The 25,647-nt window shown below is 36.3% G+C and overlaps 1 protein-coding gene across 2 annotated transcripts in view; it reads right to left on the bottom strand.

Annotated features, from left to right (window-relative positions):
- TET2 (tet methylcytosine dioxygenase 2) overlaps positions 1-25,180 on the bottom strand; it is a 126,304-nt gene extending 101,124 nt beyond the window's left edge. For both annotated transcript variants that reach the window (XM_045820029.1, XM_045820031.1), the window contains exon 1: positions 24,903-25,180. The gene's annotated coding sequence lies outside the window, so the exon portion shown is untranslated. The remainder of the gene's footprint in view (positions 1-24,902) is intronic.
- Positions 25,181-25,647: the final 467 nt, after the last annotated feature.

The raw sequence follows: 25,647 nt of genomic DNA, 5'->3' as shown, positions 1-25,647 counted from the left end.
AACTTAGCAAAGTATAGAGAGTGGTCATGTACTTCTGCCCACACATATGCACACCTTCTGCATTATCAACATCCCTGACCAGTGGAGCATTTGTTACAGCCAATGAACCTTCATGGATAAATCATTATCACCCAAAGTTTGTACATTCTATGAGTTTTCTTTAGCTTTGACATGTAAAATGACATGTACCCACCACTGTTGTATATTATAGAATAGTTTCACTGCCCTAAAAATCCTCTGTACTCTGCCTATTCAGTCCTTCCTAACCTTTAATCCCCGGAAACCACTAATCTTGTTACTATCTTCACAGTTTCACCTTTTCCAGAATGTCATGCAATTGGAATGAAGCTGTATGTAGCTTTTGCAGAATGGCTTACTTCACATAGTAATATCCATTTAAGGTTCCTCCATGTATTCTCATGTCTTGGTAGCTTATTTCTTTGTAGTGGTGAATAATACTGCATTGTCTGAATATCACAATTTATTTACTCATTCACCTACTGAAGGTCATCTTGGTTGCTACCAAGTTTTAGCAATTATGAAGGAAGTTGCTATACACATTGGTGTGCCTTTCTGTGTAGATATTCCTTGTCAACTCTTTTGTGTAACTACCAAGGAGCAAAATTGCTGGACTGCATAGTTAGAGTAAGTTTAGTTTTGTAAGAAACTGCCAAACTTTCTTCCAAAGTGGCTGTATCATTTTCCATCCCAACCAACAATGAATGAAGAGTTTCTGTTGCTCCACATCCTCACTAGCATTTGATATTGTTAGTGTTTTGGATTTTGACCATTCTAGTAGGTGCATACTGCAAACTCATTGTTATTTCAATTTGTGATTCATTAATGACATATGATGTTGAATATCTTTTCAAATGCTTAGTTTTCATCTGTACATTGTCTTTGGTGAGAAGTCTATTCATGTCTTTTGCCCGTTTTTAAAATCAGGTTGTTCATTTTTTATTGCTTTAACAGTTAAATGAGTTCTTTGTATATTATGAATAAAAGCCTTCATTATATCTGTCTTTTGCAAATATTTTCTTCCAGTTTGTAGCTTGCATTCTCATCTTGTTGACATTGACTTTAGCAGAGAAGTTTTTCATTTTAATGAACTCCAGCTTACATTACCACTTTCATGGATCATGTCTCTGGTGTTTCATCTAAAGAGTCATTGCCATACTGAAGGTCTTCTAGGTTTTCTCCTGTGTTATCTTCTAGGAGTCTCATAGTTTTGCATTTTACATTTAAGTTCATGGTCCATTTTGTATTTTTGTGGAGAATGAAAGATCTGCGTCTAGATCCACTTTGTTGCATGTGATGACCAGTTTTTTTAGCTCCATTTGTTGAAAAGATTTTGTTCCTAGTCCACGTTTGTCAAACAAAGATTGGTCAACTATATTTATGTGGGTCTACTTCTGGGCTCTCTATTCTGTTGCACTGATTTATTTCCCTACCCTTTCACTAATACCATACTGTATTGATTGTTGTAGCTTTATAGTAAGACTTCAAGGCAGGTTGTGTCAGTCCACCTTCTTCTCCTTCAATATTGTGTTTGAGTATTGGGTCTTCTGCTTCTCTACTTAAAACTTAGAATCCATGTATTGATACTTACAAAATAACTTGCTTGGATTTTGACTGAAATTGTGTTGGACCTATAAATCAAGCTGGGAAGAAGCGACATCTTAACAATATTAAGACCTCCTATCCATGAACATGGACTATCACTCCATCAGTTTAGTTCTTTTCAGTAGCTTTCACCAGCGTTTTGTATTTTCCTCAATGATCTTATACATACATTTTTAGATATACACCTAAATATCTCATTTTGGGGATACTAATATAAATGGTAATGTGTTTTCAATTTCAAATTCCACTAGTTCATTGCTGGTTCATAGGAAAGTAATTGACTTTTATATATTAACCTTGTACTCTGCAAGTTTCTATAATTGCTTCTTAGTTGCTGGAGTATTTTTGTTGACTATTTCATATTTTCTACATAGAATATCATGTCATCTGGGACAAAGAGTTTTATTTCTTCCTTCCCAATCTTTTATTTCCTCTTCTTGTCTTATTGCATTAGCTAGGACTTCCAGTACTATGCTGAAAAGCCATAGTGAGCGGGGATGTCCCTGTCTTGTTCCCAGTCTTACTGGAAACACTTTGAGTTTCTTATCATTAAATGTGATGGTAGCTGTAAGTTTTAAAAAATAGATGTTCTTTACCAAGTTGAGGAAGTTCCCCCTCTATCCCTAGTTTGCTGAGCTTTTATTTTATATATTGTTACATTTTGTTAAGTGTTTTTTCTGCATCTATCCTTCTTTAGCCTGTTTAATGTAATCAATTAATTGATTTTTTAAAAAAATTTAAATTTATTGTTGTTCAGTTACAGTTGTCCTGCTTTTTTCCCCATTGCTCACCCCTGCCCCATTCCCCACCTTTTGAATGTTGAAACAGCATTGCATAACTGGCATAAATCCTATTTGTCATAGTATATAATTCTTTTTCTATATTGTAGTATTTTATTGGCTAATATTTTGTTGAAGATCTTATATTTATGTTCATGAAAAATATTAATCTACAGTTTTCTTGTAATGCCTTTGTATAGCTTTGGTATTGGGTAATGGCCTCAAAGTTAGGAAGTATTCTTTCTGCTTCTATTCTCTGAAAGAGATTGTTTTAAATTAGAATATTAAGTGCAAGTTTATAGTAACTTTCTCAATGTGTATGTTGAGAAAGGCTTACATTTTTTTTTATCTTTAGACTTCAGTTTTATTTTAAGAGATCATGTTCATTTTCTTCTGTAATAAACTTAAAAGATATCCATCCACCCATTTGGTCAGATTTATTTATTCTTTAGCAATGGAAGCATTAAATGATGGCAGTGTTTAGGCTCAATCTTTAAAAACAATATATTCATTATACTTGGAATTGTTTAGCTTTCTCATGGGAAAAGACACCCAAACACAAACCTTTATACTATTCCCTAGTATTTCTGTAGCACAATTTTATTAAAAATTTTAGCTGATAATTGAACAATTTATATGTTGTAGGCAGGGGAGTATCAAGAATGATTAGTGGCCAGTCTGGTAAGTCAAGAGCTATGACTAAGACCTATGGTCTTTTCAAGTCATTGCTAGTTATTATTAAGTATATACTCTATTTTTATAGGCATCAGTAATGTGTTTATGTTTCCATGCATCTACCTTCAGTCAGTATTTTGTGAAATGAAGTCCTGAAGAAGTCTCAAGGTTTTCCTAACCAGTTTTAACCTCTGTTCAATTATAATTCTGTTTATATGCATCAGTTTGTTTAGAGAAGGTCTCCTAAGAATATCAGTCTGACTTCAAGAACATCTTAATTTATCACGTAATTGATGTCTGAATAAATGGACCTTTGCATTAACTGAGTAATAGAGAAAATATGCCAGCAAATTTCTTTGAATTTCCTAGTCTCATCAACTTTTGCATTCTTGTAGCAAATCTGTCATTTTCAAAACTATACTTTATTTCCTTTACCTACTAAACATAACTCATTATTTTAACTTTTTCAGTAGATTGAATTTTTCTTAAAAGATTAATCCAGAAAATTATCACTTTAGCAAATTGTACACAGTAAATAGCAACTTTATGTACATTTCCTCTAGGAATTAAAAACATGTAAACTTTCATTCTTTGTATTGGCATGCAGGAGTGAACTACCTCTTAAAAAACAAAATCTATATTATTAAGAGGATCTGAGAAGCAGGTTCTTTTTTTTTCTTCACATCATCTATTCTCTGAAGTGGTACTTAACGTTTGGCTCATGAAACAACAAGTGTTGGTGAGGATGTGGGGAAAAGGGGACCTCTGTGTACTGCTGGTGGAATTGTAAATTGGTACAGCCACTGTGGAAAACACTATGGAGCTTCCTCAAAAAATTAAAAATAAAATTATCACGTATGATCCAGCAATTTAATCTCTGTGTATTTATCCAAAGAAATCTGAAACACTAATTTGAAAGGACACAGGTATCCCTATGTTCACTGCAGCTTAATTTACAATAGTCAAGATGTGGAAGCAAGCTAAGTGTCCATCAGTAGGTAAATGGATAAAGAAGATGTGGTACATATATACAATGAGTTATTACTGAAGCATACAAAAATGAAATCTTGCCATTTGTGACAACATGGATGGTCCTAGAGGGTATTATGCTAAATGAAATAAATCAGAACAAGACAAATACCATATAATTTCACTTATTTGTGAAATCTAAAAAACAAAATAAATGAATAAACAAACTCATAGATACAGAGAGGAAACTGATAGTCAGAGGGGAAGACAGGTTGGGGGAGGGTGAAAAAGGATGCTTCTTCATCCCTGTGAAGTACAAACTGGAAATTACAACACAGTCACTGGGGCGTAAAGTACAGTCAGTATTATTTGAAAACTATGTGTGGTGTCAGGGGGTTACCAGATTTACCAGGGGATCAATTTATATGTTATTTAAGTATTTACCTACTATGCTGTATAGCTGAAACTGATATAATATTGTATGTCAACAGTTATTGAAAATTTTAATTAAAAAAATTAAAAAATTTTAAATTGGTTTGGTTTATAGAAAAAAGACCAAAGGAATTTCTCTCTTTGCACTGTCAGAGAAGCAATATAATTGTATAACAAGATAGTAGTAGCAGAGTCAACTTAGAAAAAAATCTATTAATTGCCCCATCAAGTACATTACCAAATATCTATCATCTATTAGAACACTTTTAATGAATACTTTTTCCTCACCAAAAGATTCCCTTTTTAAGTTAGGAGAAGAGTTAGTATGTTTCACCTCTTAAGGCCACTAATATTCTCACATTATGAGAAATACTGCAGAAAGTGTAAAGATAATCTATAAGAAACCCTGAATTAAAGCGTCATAGTTCTGAAGTGTTTATACAGGCATTTGAATGTAATACTATTTTTTTTTTACCTTGGAAGGAAATAAAAAGGTCACTTACCAAATGCAATGAAACAAATATTTACTTAACATTTGTACTATGCTGTACTTGAAGTTCAGTGAAATTTAAGAAATGTTATTTTGCCTAAGTCCTTCATTTAATGGATGAAGAAATCCATAGTAAGCATCCTGCCCAGCATCAATCATATCACAAGTCAAAGATTTCATTTAAAGACAAGAATTTCTTTTTGCAGTACCAAATGTGTGCTAATATGTTGGTCTGTCTGAGAAGTGCATGCTATGGACATGTGAAGGAGATAAGCCTTGGACGAAGATCAGAAAACAGACTCCAAAACAGGTAAAGACAAGCATGTGATGATAAATAATGCAATCTGGAGGAAAGATCTAGACTATTTCTATAGGTCTATTATCCGGTGTACATGCTGCAGCCTTACTTTTTAAAGATCCCAGGGACCACATTGTAGTTTCCACTCTAAATGGGCACATATAACTACTACTGGCAGCAAGGACAAACATTCTTTATCAAGAAGCAGTTGCAGCTCGAGAGTTGCACCTTGGTAGTGCCAGCATAGTTTAAGAATTTCAGAGGAAACCTCCATAAGTTCTGAGTTTATCTGAAGATTTTTTTGACTTTTGATTTTTAAAAAATTCTCATCTTTCTGCCACTTTTAAAAAAATAGAAAACCAATGAAGGACTCTGGTTTGCCACCCCCCCAATCTGGTTATGTAGTTATGTATTATTATGTCAGTACCATGTATTACAATGCCTAAATCAGTTCTCTGAATTTAGAAAATTCCTGTACTTGGAAAGAAGGAAAAAATAATCTATCTATTTGTACTTCATTTCACTAGCATCAAGTAAATACCATTTTGGATTTTCTATGCTACTAAATTTTTGGAATGAGAATTCTCTATAGTATCTGGTTACATCCAACCAATACCAATTGTAGACTTCCAGTGTCCCAGGCACTGTGCTAGATACTGGAGATAACACTCTAAACAAAAGAGAAATAGAGCTCCCAGCATGGAGCTTACCAATCAAACTCAAAGTCTGCTGGATTTTGAGCCTTTAAGAATATAAACAATAATAACAGTAAGAAAAATACATTCAAAACAAATAAAGAAGGCATTTCAAAGCCAGTAGATACTTACATAGCAAGAGTTATTACCTATAACTATTTTTTCACTATGAAATAAATGCCAAGGATATTCAGGCTCAGAACTAAGGAACTAGTGAATGATGTCTCATCATGACAGTAAACAGTAGGACAGATTGGGAATGGTGTTCCTTCTCCTAGCCTAGAAAGAAGCTGGTAGCCATACAACTGAATGAAAGAAAGCAAAATGAAGAACATAGGCAGTACTCATCTGCCTTAACTCCAAAAACCTATTTGTAAATCACTGTCTAAAAGTAGTAGTAGTTTTGCAAATCATGTTTACATTCTGAAGTAGCCACAAAGGTCCTTTGAACACACAATGTAACTAAACTATTATCCAATTATAATAACATCAGAAAGAGTATCACTGACAATATGTATAACATTTTAGCTACAAATGTTCCTGGGCTCCAGAAGCTCCCAGGATACTGTCTCAGCTATTGCATGGATATGAAAGTCCAACTTCACCTATGATGTGAGCTCAATGAATATTTTATCTGTATTTAATTTCAGATAGGGAGAAATAAGGAGAGGAAATACAACACTGGTAGCCTTAAAGAGAAAAGCAGTAAAGATAAAATGATATCACTGCCATTTACTTTTTATTTTTTACCATTTTCATTTACTCATACATTCAACAAATATTTATCGAGTGCATACCATGTGCAGCCACTGCCCTGTGTGCTGAGGCTGTATGCCAGTGACCCACAGGACACCCCTGTCCTCTGAGAACTCAGAGAACTAATGGGGGATCAGACAATAAAAGAATTTTTTAAAAAGCACAAAAAAACAAATACTGTGCCAAGTGATAATAAACTTCATAAGAAGTAATAAACCTTATGAAAGAAAAAACAATAAATCTGATAAAGAGTGACCATTCTGTTAGATTGAACAACCAGTCAGGTAATGTGTTCTTGAAAATGTAACTCTAAAGGAGAGATCAGAAGGAAGGGAAGAAGCAAGGCTCACTGCTGAATGCCTGAAGCAAAAGTGTTCCAGGGAGAGGAGCAGCAAGTGAGAAAAGCAGGAGGAAACTGCACTTGTCTCCAGATTGTAAAGGATTGTTCAATGCTGGAACGGATGCATTGGAAAAGATCTGTGCCTAGACACATATGGACTTAGATTTACCTGAGCTTTTTATTTTTGAGTGGAATTAGAGCTGAATAAAGATCTTAATAAACATTTAAATAAGAAAAAAGTTATCTAAAAAAATAAATCAAATTTGTATCAGATATCTCCTAAACAAACTGGGCAAAAGACAAGAATGTACCAATGTCTCCAGGTTCTGAGGGACAGTTACTTTGTACCAAGATCATATACATAATTACTTATCAATTAACTCTGAGAAATAATTTAAGGCATTCTGGAAATGCAAGGACTCAGTTTGCCTCCTACACAATGTTTCTGGGCAGGGAGAAACTGAGAATGTATACCAGTAAAAATAAATAAAAAGAATCAAATGCACAGAAAGTCATGGGACTAAAGTAATAGTGGACTTAACCAGGAGAATAATGAAAAGAAACTCTAATTCAGTATAGAAAAATCAGAGAGCACAGAGAATAATGATTTTAAGAAGAAAGTATTTCATTTACCAATATCATAATTAAGAAATTGGAAAAAATCATTGCAATATGATAAAAACATATGTTCCTTTTATCATTAAGAACAAAGGAGATTAGAATTTTCAAGAAAAATTAAAAGCTCATAAGGAAATTTAAGTCCAAAAGTGAAAGAAACTAAAATAGAACATGAATTTGAGGAGCTAAAAAAACTGAAGAAAATGGAATACCTTTTAACTTGAAGCTTAAAATATTACCTACCTTTGGAACCAACCAAGTTTTAGTGCGATGGAATCATTTTTTCCTTCTCTACATGTTCAAACATACCACGTGATATTACAGTGATCTCTATTTAATCACATCATTTTAAATGCTGGGGTTTTTTTTGATTAGCATGAAGCAACAAACAAAGCACAGGAGAAATAGCTACAGATGTAGAATAAAATATAAATATTATAAACCTAAAAAAAGAAAATAATGGTATAGAATCCAGAAGTAGTAATCAGAAGGCAGAGGAAGAAAAGTAGATAGAAATGAGGAATACTAACTTTTACAGCTTCCATGATGGGAAGTCAGAAGGCTACAGTCTAACATTAGTAATTTAAAAAATTAAATGTGCTACCACAGGAGAAAATAAAGGCATACTTCTGACTGTATGATTTAAAATTGTTTGGTTTTGCTGTTACCATATACTTGTAATGTTTGAAAAGTCACTGTAGAAAATAACCAATCAATCACACACCCCAGTTTTGTACTTATTTCCCAGAAATGACAGTTCAGCCTTAGAATGGTACTCAAGAGAATTTCTAAACTACACAAGACAACCAGTGTGTCAGGAAGTACGTGTGGTATGTGTGGTGAGGGTCTGCTGTGCGCTTGGTTACACACTAAGTATTGTGGGGGATTCAACAACACATGAAATGTGATCTTGGCTCTCATCAAAATTTCAGTCTTGATGAAAGAAGACAGTTGCTGACACATAAATAGTGAATACATTTTAAACTGTTAACAAATTAGGAGACACTCCAAAACATCTTTCACATGGGCCCCAAATCCCAGGATACCACTATGTAAAGAATTTTCATTCCCATGGGAAGCTCCTGGGAGCACAGAAGGACTATAGTCTGTCTTTAAGCAAGGTATGCCAAAGTAGCTGCTTCTGTCCCTAAAATGGGATATGAAACACTTAAGAAATAGTAATATCTATAATCCTTAGTAGTTTTTAAATTGTGCATGCTATTATTTTATATTTCTATGAACAAGCCTGCATCTTTTCACTTAGGTTACCTAATAAAGACAATAAACAATGACTGCGAACAGATGAAACTACAGGCTTACAGTTTCTATCTTGATTGAAACAATAAAAGGAATGGAAATAATCTTGACTCTCTTCCCTCTAGGGGCATTCTTCAGAGACCATGCTCTCAGACTTGTGTAATTTTTGTCAGGCTCCAAAGTTGGGAAAGCTATGTCAACTCTAGTACCTAGGGCCATTCAGGCATTTGAGGAATCAAACCTTTGATCAAAGGGCTGGAAGCATCCTGAGAAACTCCTCTCTTGACCAGTGTGGGCATCCTACAATTTCCATCTTGTTTGATTTTTAAAAAATTATAGTACTAATTCTTTCCTATGAGTCTATATACTCCCCAAGAATAAGGATGGTGGCTCTCTTCTTTCCTCATAAATTGATGCTCAACATATGCTTAAGGAATGAACAAATATTTATTCAATCACTGCAATTTTACCAAGATGTTAGATGTTTAATTTATATGAACTCATCTGACTGTCTCAACAACACATGAGATATGTTTTACTAGCTGTTCCAATTTTATAGATGCAGAACCAAATTCTGAGATGTTAAAGCTACTATGTTGAGTAAAGATACACACAGCTTATAAGAAGAAAATTTGGGGTTTAAAACTAGATCTTCTAGCTGTCTAGGAGTTGATTTTGATCCTCTAGAAATAAGGAGGCAACATAGATTCCTGTGGGGGGAGGAAATACAGTAAAAAGCAGAAATAACTGAAAAGAGGATGAAAAAAGGTCATACAGGTGAGTACACTAAGGAGGAAGAAATTACAGCCCCAATAGAATGAAGTGAAAAAAAGAATGAATGAGGGAAGTAGAAATGGAAAGGGGCCGGGAAAGTTAACGCAGTAAAATATTTATAGAGTTTAGTAATAAATTTGCAAGAAGGGAGATGGCAAAAATAATTCAAAATGAATAGGAAAGTTATTTACTCCTGTCTTAGTTTCTTCCTCAGTACTATGGGAATACTAACAGCACCAACAAAAATAAAGGTGATGTGAGAATTAATATGATAATCTCTGGAAAGTACATGGCACTTAGCACAATGTAAAAACATATGCAATATTGACTGTTATTAGAATAAGTATCCTATTATACCTTGAGACATCTCCTTCTCAAGCCTCCATTTTTCTTATATGTAAATACAACAGATAAGTTAGAGAGTCTCTGAAGTCCTTTTCAGCCATTAACAACCCATGATTTTATTTTTGAAAATGTACTACATTTTTGCAAATCTGATGAATGATGTATTAAAATATTAAAAGGTGGTGGAAATCCAGGTAGCAATTAATATTTTATAAGTAGTTGGGAACATCTCTAATTTGCATAGCAAATCTAAAATACAAAAGCAAATTCAAACACAAACATACAGACACACAGAATTAAACATGCAGTCTAAAAAAAAAACCCTGCTAAAAGTTCAAAGGAAGATGAATGAAAGTTTCAGATAATTTGCAACAAGTACACAAGGGAACTTGAACATATATGTATTGAAAACACTTTATAGTCTCCACATGTGTGTGCATGTGTATATATATACATATATATATATATATATATATACATATATATATATATGTTTTAATGTTTTCCCCTTACTGTTTTAGGCACTTTTCCATGTTAAACACAGTTGCTGGTATAGTTGAATGAATACCACCATTTTATTATTATATATTTTCCAAAATTATCACCTACTTGTTTTTTCCCTTTCTCATGATTCTACCAAATAAGAAGGGGTTCCCCTCCCCCATGTTGTTGTAGCTATAGGCTGTTAAACAGATTGTAATGTTAAGCAAAGTAGTTCTATACAAACATTCAGTGATTGTGCATATCATTTCTATATGCAGTAGGAATGACATACTTTCAAAAACAAAACAAATAATGGGTGAGAAACAATTTTAAAACAAGAGAAAATGGTAGTTCTAACTCCAATTATCTGTTTTCATGCAGGTATGTGGTAACATTATTAGGGATGGTTAAGTTGCCATAACTTCTAAAAGAGCCTGAGTCAGCTTGGTTATGAAAGAGAGTGATACTCTTGAGAGCTTCATCACCTCCAGTCCTTGGATTCTAAAGCACTTACTCACTTGTCCCAGTTAAATGCTATTTTAAGTTCAAAGTAGAAAGCTTCTTTCGGGTGGTAATGATAGTTTAAAATAAACAATGTGGGGTGTTTGGGGAAAGCCTCCTTTAAACATGTACCATATTTCCCCCTTACATCCCCAGTCAAGTTTTACTACCATCAGTGCTTCCTTATTCTATATCAGTCAGTATCCATGATCCAGTTCATTAAACAACTTATGAGTTACAGACCACTCTTTCCCCCCACCCCCCATTTTTACATCACTGGTGTTCAGAATTCTGGAACAGTGTGTATAAACAGTAAACTGTGCTTGACCACATGGGAAGGCATAAGGGTGACCTGGAACTCCCGTGCAAGAGGGAATAATACCCTAGTGCCAATCTTGGCAGCACCAAGCCAGCTATTTGTTCTTATGTGTGAGCTCCTATTTGATTCTTCAGCTATTTCCTAAAAGAACCATATATATAAATGCAATGTATACAAAAGATCCAGAGGTTTTTGTACAATATCATAATATTTTTAAAATGCATGACGTCAGTACTTTTTTCATTTTATATTTATGGAGATTTTAATGATGATCTGTTTAATTAACCATTTCTACCAAGGGGACTTAACTCATGTACCAAAAGTCCAAAACACAGTGTATGCTCATGAGTAATTGCAAAGGGATAAACAGCCTAAAATTCTCGTATTGTTTCTTTGTTTATATTTCACTCTCAATCTACACTTTTGATATTTTATAATAGAATCACCACTGTCTCGTTTTTATGAAGATAGTTCATCCATTAATTTTTATTGCTTGCTTGCTAATTCAAGTGAAACTATACTCAAATGAAAGTTATGTTTAATCCATTTCTTTTTTAATTTAATCTTTATTTCATTTTTGTCCCATTACCATTTAGTCCCCTTATACCCTCCTGTCCCCAGAAATCACTGCACTGTCCCATTTCCTAGCAGAAATGCATTAATAGCCTTTATCAAATTATGACTACTTTCAGTATATAACCACACATGATTTACTATCCAATAAAGGTATAAGAAGAAGAGAAAAATATAATGTTCCAATATAGAATAAGATGGTTCTTGTGAAAGCCTAAGAGTACTCAGAGTGGTACTGCTCTTAGTAGGAAAGTATACTCACAAGTAATTTCACACAAACTTTGACTATTTGGGCCTAGGGTGATTAAGATAAATATGTCATCTTCAGACCAAAGCAAGGAAATGCAAGCAAATAAAACAGGCAAATAAAAAGAATATTTTTAAGCCTATAATCTATTTCTACCATATCTTAATTCAATGTTTTAGTATCTTATAGTATCTCACTTATAGTATCTTATAAGTGATAAACACTAAATAAGTTTCAACTTTACAACTCCAGAAGAAACTTTTACTCAGCAACAGAGATGAGATTTCATTGTGTTAGTTAAGTGAGTGACTCTCTTCGTAATTTCTTCCAAATGAGAACAAACTTAGATGTAAAAGAGCAAAATTTATTTAAATAAATTTAATAATTAAAATCGATTTCTAAGCTTTATATTTAAATAATAGATTTGGACAGATAATCTCTAAGTTGTTCCATATCTACATTTCTGACAGCTCCGGAGGGGAAGGAGGGTGGAGGGATCAAGCAAAAAAAGAAAAAAAAGCAGAGAAAGAACTCCTGACACAGACAACAGTAGGTGATTGTGGCGGGAAGGGAGTGGATGGAGGAGGAAGAGGGCATAGGGGAGATAAATGGCAGTGGATCAAATACAATGAAATTTTTAAAATAGAAAAGCAAAACAAAAAAACACACAAATTTGGTGCTTAGTTTATCTCTTGGAAAAAGAACTTTTATTTTTAAAAGTTTAACACATATATTTCCTTTATGGTATCACTTTTCAAAGATTCTGATCTTTTCTCTTTTTAGAAAGGTGGTATTTTATACACATATTTTCTTTTCTATGAAAGCAGAGTTCACATCTGATCTTAGCTAAAAGGCCGAGAAGTGATGAAAGCAGAGTTCAAATAAACCAACTATTTAATTAACTACAAGTTTATTTTTCAATGATCCTATTTCAATTCTTTATGAGGCAAGAAGGGTTCTATTTTTGGATAATCTATTATAATACCCATCTAAAATGCAATATGAAAAGAACTCAAAATTTACTCATATTTTAAATATTCCAACCAGTCATCTCACAATTTACAATGAAAAGCACCAGGAAACATAAAACAGATACATGGAATTAGACATTTAAATTCTTGCTGCTTTATTTTTTAACTCAAACTTTATTGATGACTATACATGAAAAATTCTTCATTTATATCAATCTGGGAAATCAATCTGGGAAAAGGAAAACAATTCCCTAAGCATAGAGAGCAGAAAAAAAATTAACCCCAAGTCTTGATGAGAAATTAAAAATGGAGGAGGGCTGAGGGAGGTGTGGTGACTGGGAATGGAAGGAGGACAAGGCAGGGAAAGGAGGCTGCAGGCTGGGAAGCAAAGGGTGATCAAATAATCGTTTTCTTGAGTGTTCTGTGGTCTGAGTGTCTAGCTCAGCAAGTCAGATTATGAATTCTCTTGCATCTCTAGGTGCTTACAGATGGGGAAATACACTTTTAAAAAAGGCGTTTGTAAGATTGGGCAGCCGGTATGTGCACTTCAGTCATAGTGGCACTGTAATTACAACCAGACCCAAGGCACAATCTGCGCACACTTTCCAAAATCACAAAAAAGTTTGGCATAGCTGGCTGCAGGAGTTAAAAAAAGATCAATCCTATATTAAGGCACAGCCTTTGAGGTTTTGGTAGAAAAATGCTCATTGAGTGGGTGAATCCTGACCTAGACACCTTGATCTTTGGTTCATGACCCTGTCAGAGCCAGACAAGGGCTCGCGGACTGTGAATTAAACTGTTTGATTTCTCCGCCCACAGACACACAAAGCCCTGTACGCGCTCAGCTGTTACATAAGAGTCTCTGGAATCCCAGGATGGTGTTTGTAAATAGCGCTGCCATGCTCAGGGCACCCACGTGTCAAATGTTGATGTGACCGCGTGTAATCGGAAGGCGAGAAAGTATCAGCGAGCTCCAAAGGGAAACCTTCCATTTCTTTGGCCCCCAAAAGGAACAGACATGTGTTAAGAAGTTATTCTAAGGGTGATTTACTTATTTTTCTTTTTTTCTTTCCTCCCCTCTTCTACTTGCCCCCCCCCCAAAAAAAAATTAGTGGGAGGAAGAACTGGATAAAGTAATTTATCTCCATTGTGTTTCTTTCCTTATTTAAGTAGTTCCCAACCTAAGGAAAGCATCCAAATTAACTTCTCTCCCTAATTAAATTTAGGGTAAATTTTTGTAATCTCATCAATGCATGCTGAATGAACTTTGTACCTCCTCTCATCCCAAGACTTCTTGTTTTCATTTGCTCATTTACTTCAGTGTAGACTGAAACATGATGAGAGAAGGGATTACATACCACTAGAGACACACTAAGTAAGCAAACTTTGCAAAGTGACAACTGACAGCCAAATACAATTACAATGTGACCTTTTCAGTAGTAAATATAGAATGGTTTTGTTTAGGTGAAAAGAAACAAAATTTAGTATTTTACCTGTCTTTTTATTTAAAATTTCACTCTACATTTATTTTATATTTTATAGTGAGTTTGTGAACAGTAAATAGACTCATTCCTTAAGGAGGCTGAATTCTTACCAATAACAGAGAATACTAACATGTGAATAACTAAGGTTTCCTTTCTTATAAATATGAAAAATTTCCCATAACCTTCAGAATTATTTAAAGCATGACAAATTATAACAATGCAAAAAAAAGTTAAAGAAAAATTGTCAACAGTGAATTAAACTTGTGTTTCTAAAAATACTCTGAATGAAACAATATCTCAAGCCTGGGTTTTAAGTAATTTTTAAAAATCCCTTGTCCAGTATATTTCATATGCTTATTAAAATTGTTTTAAAATTATATATTTATCTATAAAAATGTCTATAAAACTTCTTACTTAAAATAAGAATCACACTGAAGAGTAAATATGTTAAATTTCAAAGTATTGAAAATTCAGTTACCAAAGTTAATAACCAAAGGTCCTTTCCAATTTTGATTTTCAGGAGAAACATATAATCAAGTCATAGCCATTAAAGGTAAGTCATTAGAAAAATGCCTACCAGCTTTGTTTTCTGACAATATGTTTTTCCCCAAGCAACAATGTGGGAGACATTCCAAAATTAAACACAACTTTCTCATAATGTCAATTATAGATATTATACCTTCTTAAGAGGAAACGTAACCATTTAGGTGGCTGGATTTGTATAAAGATGGGTTAAATCTAGAGTACAAAGTTTAAAATATGTGATTTCTTGCTAAAATGTACCTGCTTCTCTTTTAACTAAGACAAATTAATTTACACAGTATTTTTAGTTTGGAAGATGTGTTCTTCTCTCATATTTGAAAAGTATTCATTTATGGTATTTGTCCTTTTACCAGTTATGTTTGGTACATTAAAATATGAATGTAACTGAATTACTGTTTTAATAAATAAATTCATTTCTCAAGATGTCCACTCTATGAACTATATTAGACACTTTATTTGCAGAAATAATTTCTTGTTCTGTTATGAAGTATGCAGTAAAACAAACAAAAAGCTAATAATTATCCAAACTAATTAGAGAGTATCTAAAAGCAATCCTTTTAATGCAAAAATCATGAAAGGTTATAGAAGAGCTGAGTGAGTTTTATAGCCAATGGCAAATATAGAAATTTTGTGACTTCAAAGTAAGAGACTTCAAACAAAAATGGAAAAAGTGCTGAAAGAACAAACAGATTTAAAAAATAAATTAATAGGAACAAGACAGTATATTAGGAATGGAATCTGGGTGTGCTATCATTGTATTATTTTCAGGTTCTGGTGCTTTCCTTTGGAAGCAGCACAACTAATAATTAAGGTAATTTTAATGGGTGTCCTGGTTTCTTAGTGCAGACAGGGAAGAAAAACATGAGGAATAACTCAGAGACAAACCATGTTATCTGCTCTGGGTTTCACTATCATTATTTAAGTCTGGTTTCTTCAGTATTACAAGACAAAAATATACTCATTTGAGGAAACTATAATAAAAATTCATAGTGATAGTTGGGTGAATAGTTCTCATTAAAGTATAATCTGGATACAGAAACTAGATTTGATATTCTGTTAAGAAAATAAGTGACTTGATAAGGCAGGTTATAGCAATAGCTCATGAGGCATGACAATAGTAATTAAAATTATCATTACTTTGCAGCATCCCCAGAACAAACTATGAAATTCTCTAAATAACATAAGCAGCAAATAAAAAATATCAACACTATCTATGGCATACAAAGCTAAATACACAAACAACAAATCAAAAGATCCTGGTGTCTAATCTAATTTGTTTGAAAGGATTATAATTTATAGAAATGCATTGGAAGAGCAAAGATAGAGTACTACATTCAAACCCAGTAAACACCTTATTTGATATTATGGAGATACTTGTATAAAAATCTGTTGTCAACCAAGGTTGTTCACCAAGTGTTAAGGGAAACAAAAAAGGGTAAATGCAAGTAAGCTATTCATTTCTCCCATAAGGAGGACCAGACCTATATTGTACCTATGGCTCTCAATAATAATCAGTATGTCAGCTTCTTGATGGGTTACAGGGCTGTCCAACCTTTTGGCATCCCTGGGCCACACTGGAAGAGAAGAATTGTCTTGGGCCACACATTAAGTACACAAAAACTAGTGAAACCCGATGAGCCATAAAAAAAAAGGCTTTAAGTAAATTTACAGTTTTGTGTTGGGCTGCATTCCTAGCCATCCTGGGCTGCATGCAGCCTATGGCCCCGGGTTAGACACCCCTGAAAGGTTCAAACATGAGTGTCTAACTTATGTCTGTCACAAATATGCAACAAACCTACAATTAAGTGCCATGATCATATTCCTAAAAAGTCAAATTCTGTCATTTCCACAGCTCTTCCTTGAAAAAGTAATGATCAAAGCAATTACATGAAGCCAAGACATGTTCTCATTGAGTAGCGTAACATGTATACTGCTATTAAAGCCGAATGCTTCCATATCATTGAATCTCTCCCACCCCAGTTATCAGTCATGGTCCCAAGCTATGGGATCCAATTGGCAGCCACCCAAAATTGTCATCAGAATAAGAAAGGAGATAAGCATTGCTCAACAAGAAGAATGTCTGGTATCTAGAATTACATAAAGTTAGAAATTCAAATAAACCGACCCCAAGCAATTTACCCTGTGTGTCCGAAACTGTAACTCCTAATTTCATAGGGACTAGCCCTAAATATTGGTACTCATTTGATCATGAATAAGTTTGTAAAAATTCTGTTGGTGTTTGTAAAAACTGTAGCCATGTCTAGCAAAACAGAGAGAGCCATCAACAATTCTGATCCTAACTTCTCACTTTGTCCGGGCATCACAAATACTGTTGCAGAGCGAGTTCTTTCTTAACCCGATTTCACATCTGTAATGCACTACAGTATCAGTGCACAGAAACAGACTTCTTTGCTTAAGCCCAATGAAATGTTTTATCATTTTAATTTTACAAGTGACAGATGATAATAAGTGAAGACATAAACAGTTAAAATCAAAATTTGGTAGGCTACCCTGTGTATCCTCCAGTGCCCTTCTGTTTACATACAGACAAGAAATGTTAATGCAGAAAATAAAATCATCTAGGATTTGTCCTTGTTTCTAGATTCAACTACATACCTGGCAACAGTTTAATGAAAAAAAAATGGTAACTTTTATATGCATTCCTTTTAACACTTGAGTAACATCTTCTGAATTAATTGGAGAATGGCTAAGTAATCAAATACATTTGAGAAAGTTTCTTGCAAGTATACATTAAATTCTGTTCACAAAGTCACCAAACCTATCACCTGTCAAATGAATTATCTCAGAGAATTCCTAAAGGCTCTTTTTCTTCACTAGTTGCAATGGTAAACTTCTGTGCCATTAAGTCTCCTTCTCCTCTATGTGAGAAATGCAACTATACAGAACTCACTGGCATCACATTTCTACAAAAATACAATGACATGCAAACAGTACCTACATTTCTTTGCATGAGACATGAGATACTTTCTGAAGGCCACGTATATTGTCAATGGTATGTGTTTTTTTAACAATTTCATTGACATCATTAGCATAAAATAGAATTTACTCTTTAAAGTATATAATTCAGTGTTTTTTAGAATTCTGCAGTCATTACTACTTACTTACAGAACATTTCACCACCCCTAAAAGAAATGCCATATTGACTAGTGGCCAGAGACCCTTCCCCTATCCCAAGCCCCTAGCAATGACAAATCTACCTTTGGTCTCTTTAAATTTGCCTATTTTGGACATTTCATATCAGTGGAATCATACTCTATGTGGCATTTTCTTACTTCTTTCAAGGTTCACCTATGTTGTAGCATGTATCAATAATCCATTCATTTTCATTACTGAATAATATTCCTTTGTATGAATATAACACAGCTTATGTATTTATGAGTTGATGGGCATTTGGGTCATTCCAATTTTTGATGATTATTAATGCTGTTATGAATATTCAAATGCAATTCTATGCAGTTTCTACATAGACAACTGTATGCATTTTAAGTCTTGTTTTATGAGTTCCCTTATGTAGCTGACATATAGCTACACTTTTATTAGTAGTAGTAATGTGGTGGTGCAGTACAGTGGCTAAAAGACTGAGATCTCTAGATAAGCTGCCTAAATTCAAACCTCAGCTAAGCCATGTCCTGGCTGCATGAACCTGGGCAGGTTTTGAACTCACTATGCTTCAATTTTCTCAGCTGAGATAGGGATAATAATAATACCTCTCTCTAGGCTTGTGGTGAGAATTAAATGACATAACTTATAATATCATAAATCATTAACACAATTTAAAATATTTTGAACACAAAGGCATTTTATGCAAAAAACATTTAAGCAAACAAACACATATTCTGAGGCACATTTTGATAAGGCATGGTGGCACAATCACATGATTGATAAAGTAGAACTATGTTGAACTTTTTTGTTTTCAGGAAAAAGTTTTAAAATATCTGATCATGTGATAAAATAGTACAGAATTAGTAAACATATACACATTTGACAAGTACAGGTCAAACTGGGGAAACCTGAATAAGATGGGAAGACTAAATCAATGTCAGCATCTTGGTTGTGATATTACACTACAGTTTTGCAAAATGTTACCACTAGGAGAAATCAGAATGTTGTGCATGCCCAGTTAGTATTATTTTATACAATTCCATATGAACCTACAAGTATCTCAATAAAAAAGCTGAAGAATATGTAATCTCAGTATGAATTTACTAAAAGTCATTAAACTATCTGCCAACAATGGATGACTTTTTTTTAATTCTCACCCAAGAATGTTTATTGATTTTAGACAGAGACAAAGAGGGGAGGGGAGGGAGAGAGAAAGAGAGGAAGAGAAACATTGATATGAGAGAGAAACATCAGTATATTGCCTCCTGTACATGCCCCAGCCAGGGACTGGACCCATAACCTAGGTATGTACCCTGACTGGGAATCAACCCCATAACCATTTGGTGTGTGGGAGGATGCTCCAATCCACTGAGCCACCTGGCTAGAACTACAATGGATGACTTTGATGAGCTAATCACACTAGGCTTTAGAAGGTACATTTAAGGAAAAGCACCATCATTACCATCATCACCACTGTCACCAAGACTTTTTATGTTAATTGTCTCTTAAGACTGGGAATATAGTACACATTTTCTAATTAAATAATATTATTTTTGTCCTATGTTACTTATTAAATATTTTTCCAGTTTTCATTGAGATGAAATTGACAATAAACATTGTGTAAATTTAAGGTATACAATGTAATGATTTGATACATGTATATATATTGGGAAATGATTACCACAATAAAGTTATTAAATAAATCTATCACTTCACATAGTTATAATTTTTGTGTGTATGTGTCTGGTGAGAACATTTAAAATCTACTCTTAGCAAGTTTTAAGTACATAATACTGTATTATTAAGTACATTGACCATGGTGTACATTACATCCCAGAACTTACTCATCTTACAGATGAAAGCTGGTACCCTTTGACCACATTTACTCCACCCCCACTCCCCACTCATTCATTAAATCTTGACTGAGTAGGAAAGCACCAGGTTGTATTAGGGAATAAAAAGACACAGGAATCAGAGTTAAAACTCTATCAATACACATAATCTAATTTAAAAGAAACTCTTACAGTATTTTCAGTGAAGCAATCGGTCCATTTTATGTCCTGCCAAGAGTGTCCAACCTGCAGCCTGCAGGCTGCATGCAGCCCAGAATGACTATGAATGTGGCCCAGCACAAAATCATAAATTTCCTTAAAACATAATGGGATTGTTTTTGTGATTATGTGTTGAAATGCATTTAATGTGTGGCCAAAGACAACTCTTCTTCCAGTGTGGCCCAGAGGTGCCAAAAGATAGGACACCCTTGTAAACTCTATTTCAAAAACACTTCACCCTAATTTATTCATCTTTTAATTTAATTCCCTGATTATTTGGAGATTGATTTCAAATCAGTTTGAGTAACAACACTTACTAAGCATAAAATAGTGAGTTCTAAATTCTTAAGACTACAGATAGGTTGGCATTACCACTGAATTTATTTTTAAATAAAATATTGAAAATCCACCTACTATCTATCTCTACCTCTTGAAGCCTAGCAGCTTTAACTGCATTTCATGACAAGTGGAGAAAGCATAAATCAAAACTGATGGAATTTTCTATTTTGGAATACACAACCATAATTTATTTTATTTAGAAAAGATTATATATCCATCATCAGTGTTTTCCTGCAATGTACAATGGAGGATCAGAATAATGCTGGAAAAAGTGGATAGACAAAATGATTTTGGGGTTGCAGTCACAATGTTTCAAGTGCTCACTTTATCCTCTCCCCTTCTGGAACTCTTCTCTCCTACTGTATACCAAGCCAGCAGATGCACTCGATAACATCCTAAAATAATGTCATGGTATTCACTGAGCTTTTGCAGTGAGTCAAAATAGAAACTGGAGATCTAGACCACGTAAAGACTGTATATTTGGCAAAATCATTTGTGGTTGTGTTCTTCAACGCAGTTTCCAAGATAACCACCAGCTCTACTTGGCAACCCGAGGCTCCCACAGTTAAGGCTCCACTTGTAAAGTTGGCTTGTGAGATATTTCCCTGCTGCTGGCTTTGGTGCCATTACTACTCTTAAGAACTACTATGCAATGGTGGAATAATAGTTGAGAAAAATGTTATTTTGGTGAACCAACCCTGTCCTCTGGTCTAGAGTTTTAACCTGTCCTCACAACAGGAAACATCTATAGTAAAACACTCAATAGGGTTTATAAAACAAAGAAAACTCCCTCTAGTAATTTGAGATGCTAGGTAAGACTATTAAATTCTATTAGCAGCAACAGTTGAACTTGGAGTAGAAGCAATTAGAGCATAAAAAAGCAGAACTAATATTTCTAAGTATTAGACAGTCTAAAATGTCAAATATCCATAGTTTTTGAAGATATTTTATTTCAAGGTAATTTCATAAGAACTCACAAGATTTACTTAATTTGGATTTGGGGCAGGAAGCAAAAGAGAGTTTCTGCCTAGGTGTGTCTGCGAATGAATCATAAGAAGGGCTTTTTAATGAGGTCAGCAAGTAAGGAAATACATTTCAATGGTGACATTTGGCTCACAACATCGTGTATGGGTGGAGCTTTGGAGAGACTGATAGAGAAATTCTAACTTCAGCAAGTGAAACCAAAAGATTAACTACAGTTTTTATTACCTAATACAAGTCCAGTGCCCAAATGGGACTCTAAAAGTCTGTCCTAACAAGTCCTCTGCAGGTGCACTACACTTGTTCTGGAAGTGCTGTTGACCTGCCAGAGTCTGGGCCCATGTGCCTCTGCACCAGAAGCACACCACTCCCTCTGGGCCCTGGCATGGACCAGCACAGTGCCCCATCTAATGAAGGCACTGAGAAAAGAAGAGTTTAGTAAGTGTGTGAATTTAAACAAAGCAAGAGACTTCCCTCATTCTGAGTTAATTCCTCATTAACCATTAGCTCAATAAGAAAATAAGTGAAGCAATATTGTAGTTTAAGAAAAAATACCTTGTGGTTTCTGCTATCAGTCTCCTAAAATTTAATTACCCCAGACAGTTCTTCCATGAAATTTTTGGATCATCCAGACAGTCCTAACCTTCACAAATATGGTAAATGAAGAGCTGATGTTATGTTTTTTTATTATAAACTATTTATTTCATACCAACTCAAGTAATTTGCTTTTTTTTTCTAATAAAAGAAATAGTGGTACTTTGTTCAGATTGGTGAATAATATGTTCATCTCTTTGTAATCATTGAAGCTCTCATAAAACATTAGCGGCTATTTTCATTATGCAAATATGATGCATAAAACAACAACAGAGTCTAAATTTGATCATAGAAAAGAACAAGCCTTCATAGTCACAATCAAAATTATTAACCAATGTAGATAGTTTTATTTATCAATGTGAGTAGAAAATACTATATCTAATTATTATTTGAATAACTTGAAGACAAGTATATACCACATTTAAAAAGTTCCCCAAAAGTAGTTAGATTCAACTGTTGTTAGCAAAGGAAATTATTTTTAATTTTGAATTGCTAAAATAATTAACCATAGTTTTCTCATCAACTAGTAAGCATTTATGCTAAATTCCTGTGTTTTTTCTTCAATGTTTTATGAGAAATAACCAAGTGAGCTGTTTCTATTTTACAGAGATGAGTAATACTTCTCCCTTCTCCCTGTTCATGTGAAATAACCTCTAGAATCAATGATTAAAGTAAACTTAACGGCTTTTTGAGAGATCAAAATAGAAAGAGTTACAAAGTGAAATACTGAGGACAGATGGTTTCAAAAATCTTATTTATGGAGTAATGTCTATTACTGTGTTTGTTTTTTTCTTGTCCTGTTTTTAATCATATATATGTCTTACTAACTTAAGTTTGACTTTCCAATCATTCACTAACACTTCTTTGCTTAATAACATTAAAAAATAAATATCTACTGTGTTGAAATTTATATTCTATTTCAAATCTATTATGAAACACATATGTAAACATATAAAAGAATATAACTCCCCTCCAGTATTTCAACTTCCCATTAAAGTGCAAAATAATTATTTCATTAGCAAGGCAACAATATTCACAACCTTCAACCACACAAAATCCATATCTTTTCCTTGAACATCTCAACTTCCCCCCTAAGATACAACCTTACTCTTACAATAGATCATTTGTTGGTGATCATTTTGGGGTTTGGAGTTGCCATTATTAACCCTGATTGGAGAGGGAAAATTACAATATCTAATATGAGATTTGAGATTTTAAATTCATATATGTATCCAACTTCCTAGACAAGCAAATATAAACATATTTCACCAAATTGTAAGCAAGTAACTGGAAAATAACCCTTCTTTCAGTTCCTAAACACTAGATGAACGAGGGGGAAATCACTCAGTGCAGCTAAAAGTATGTCACGAAGGCAGTGGCCAGCAAATGAGGTATTTCACAGCAGACCTTCTCGGGAGTCTACCCAGGCCACACTTTATTTTGCCATAGGTAGAAAACTCTCCATAGAAACTCTGTTAGCTTAATAACACCACACAAGCAGCCTCAGTGAAAAGATTCAGAAGGATTCGAGAGTGTGTGTGTGTGTGTGTGTGTGTGTGTGTGTGTGCAGGAGGAGGAGAAAGGCGGAGGAAAAGGAGAGACAGAGAACGGCAGAGATAAAAGAACCCAGAAAAGAGCGCAGCCAAGAGAGAACGAGAAATTTGGCCGGGACTGTTAAAAATCTGCCTCTCCACTTCTCCGTCTCTTCGCTGGGATTGGGTTTCATTTCTCTGGGCGCCCCTGACCTTGCAGTCTTCCAACTCTGCGCGCTCCCCCTCCCGCCGCCCCCTCCCCGGGCCTGCGCCCGCCTTTGTGTCTGCCTGTCACTTACCGGGAGCCCCACGGAGCGGACTCGGGAGCAGCACAAAGCCCGGACAGAGATTTGCCCACAGATTCTCTCACACACGCTCCGCAGGCTGCAGGGCACGGCCCGTCCAGGAGCTGATGTGCCTTGAGAAAGTGGGTCCTGCTCTCGTGCGGGGGGACTGGACAAACTATTCTTTCCTCTCCCATTCGGCGCCGCGCACAAAACGCGCGGACTTGGGGGAAAACAAAACCCCCTCGGTGCTCTCCGGTTTCACTCCCCGTGACACTCGCTCGCACGCCCCCCGAGAAGAGGACACGGGGGCGGGGAGGCGAGTGCACTCTCAGACCCCGAGCGACAGCAGATAAAAGGGGCGAAAAGCCCGGCGGCGTTCTGTCCGGGGCGGGCGAGGGCGGGCCCGGGGCTCGCGGGACCCCCACGGAGGAAGGGGTTGGGGGGGGCCGGAGGGGAACGCAGAGACCCCCAGACCCGAACTATTTGGGAAGGAAAGCAAAGAAAAACCACTTTCCTGGGGATAAAGGCCGGGAAACCGACCGGTCGGAGTGACAAAGGTAACTTTTCCGGGTTCGGCGCGGACGAGCCGGAGCAGGAGAGGGGAGCGAACGCAGAACCATAGGTTTAAAGGGGGGGGGGGGGGAATTAAAACTATATTTGTCAGCCATGTTGAAGAGGCTCCAGTAATTTGTGAAGCTTCCCTCTTCCCTCTCGGCATTTGCGGGTGACACTGCAGGGCTCGCTCCCCCGCCCCTGGAAGCCCGAGAGAACGCGACGGGGAGAGGACAGGGGGAGTTCCGCGGGGAAGGAGACGCGCTCTGACCTCGTTCTCGTCCCGCAGCCTTGCAGCAATGCAGCAGTCGCAGTCGTGTCTCCTTTCTAACAAATCCTAAAGGGCAGCCATCTTGCTTCCTTCTGCTTCTCTACGAAAGCAGCCTACCCTCCGCATCAATATTCATAAGGCAGTTTGACGTCTGTTCTCATCACTCGGCGGGGCCGGCGTCTCGGGGCGGCCGCGCCGAGGGGGCGGACGTGACTCGCATGCCAGCCGGGCCTGGGCGCGCGGCGCTCGCGGAGGCGGCTGTCGCCCGAGCTCTCCTCCTCCTCCTCCTCCTCCTCCTCCTCCTCCTCCTCCTCCTCCGTGCCTCGCCAACGCCGCCGCCCGGCCTCCTCCTCCTCCTCCTACTCCTCCTCCGTCCGGATTCCGCCTCCTCCGCCGGGCCTCCGTCGCCGCCCTGGGGCCCTCTGCCCCCGCTCCCGGGGAGTCACCCCCCAGCCGGGGCGCCCTGCACCAGGGCCACGGAGCTCGGGTGCCGGACACCGGGGCGCGCGCGGTCCTGGCCCGGTTGCCCTCGCGCGACGCGGCCAGCGGAGCGGGGTTGGGGCGGGGAGGGGGGCAGCGGTGCGCCCGCCTGTACGCGGGGCGAGGGCGGGCGCGGGGGAAGATCCAGCCCCCCCCCGGCGCCTCGGCTAGACCCGGGGCTCCCTGGGACCCTCGGACACGTCTCCACCCCGGGTGAGGGCGCGGGGCAGGCGCGCAGGGTCGGGTGGCGGCGGGGGGGGGGGGT

Source organism: Phyllostomus hastatus, unplaced genomic scaffold (assembly GCF_019186645.2).
Source record: "Phyllostomus hastatus isolate PE091 unplaced genomic scaffold, TTU_PhHast_1.1 phas_scaffold_39, whole genome shotgun sequence".
Taxonomy (NCBI): Eukaryota; Metazoa; Chordata; class Mammalia; order Chiroptera; family Phyllostomidae; genus Phyllostomus; species Phyllostomus hastatus.
Note: the sequence above shows the minus strand (reverse complement) of the source record. Positions and strands in the feature narration are given on the sequence as shown.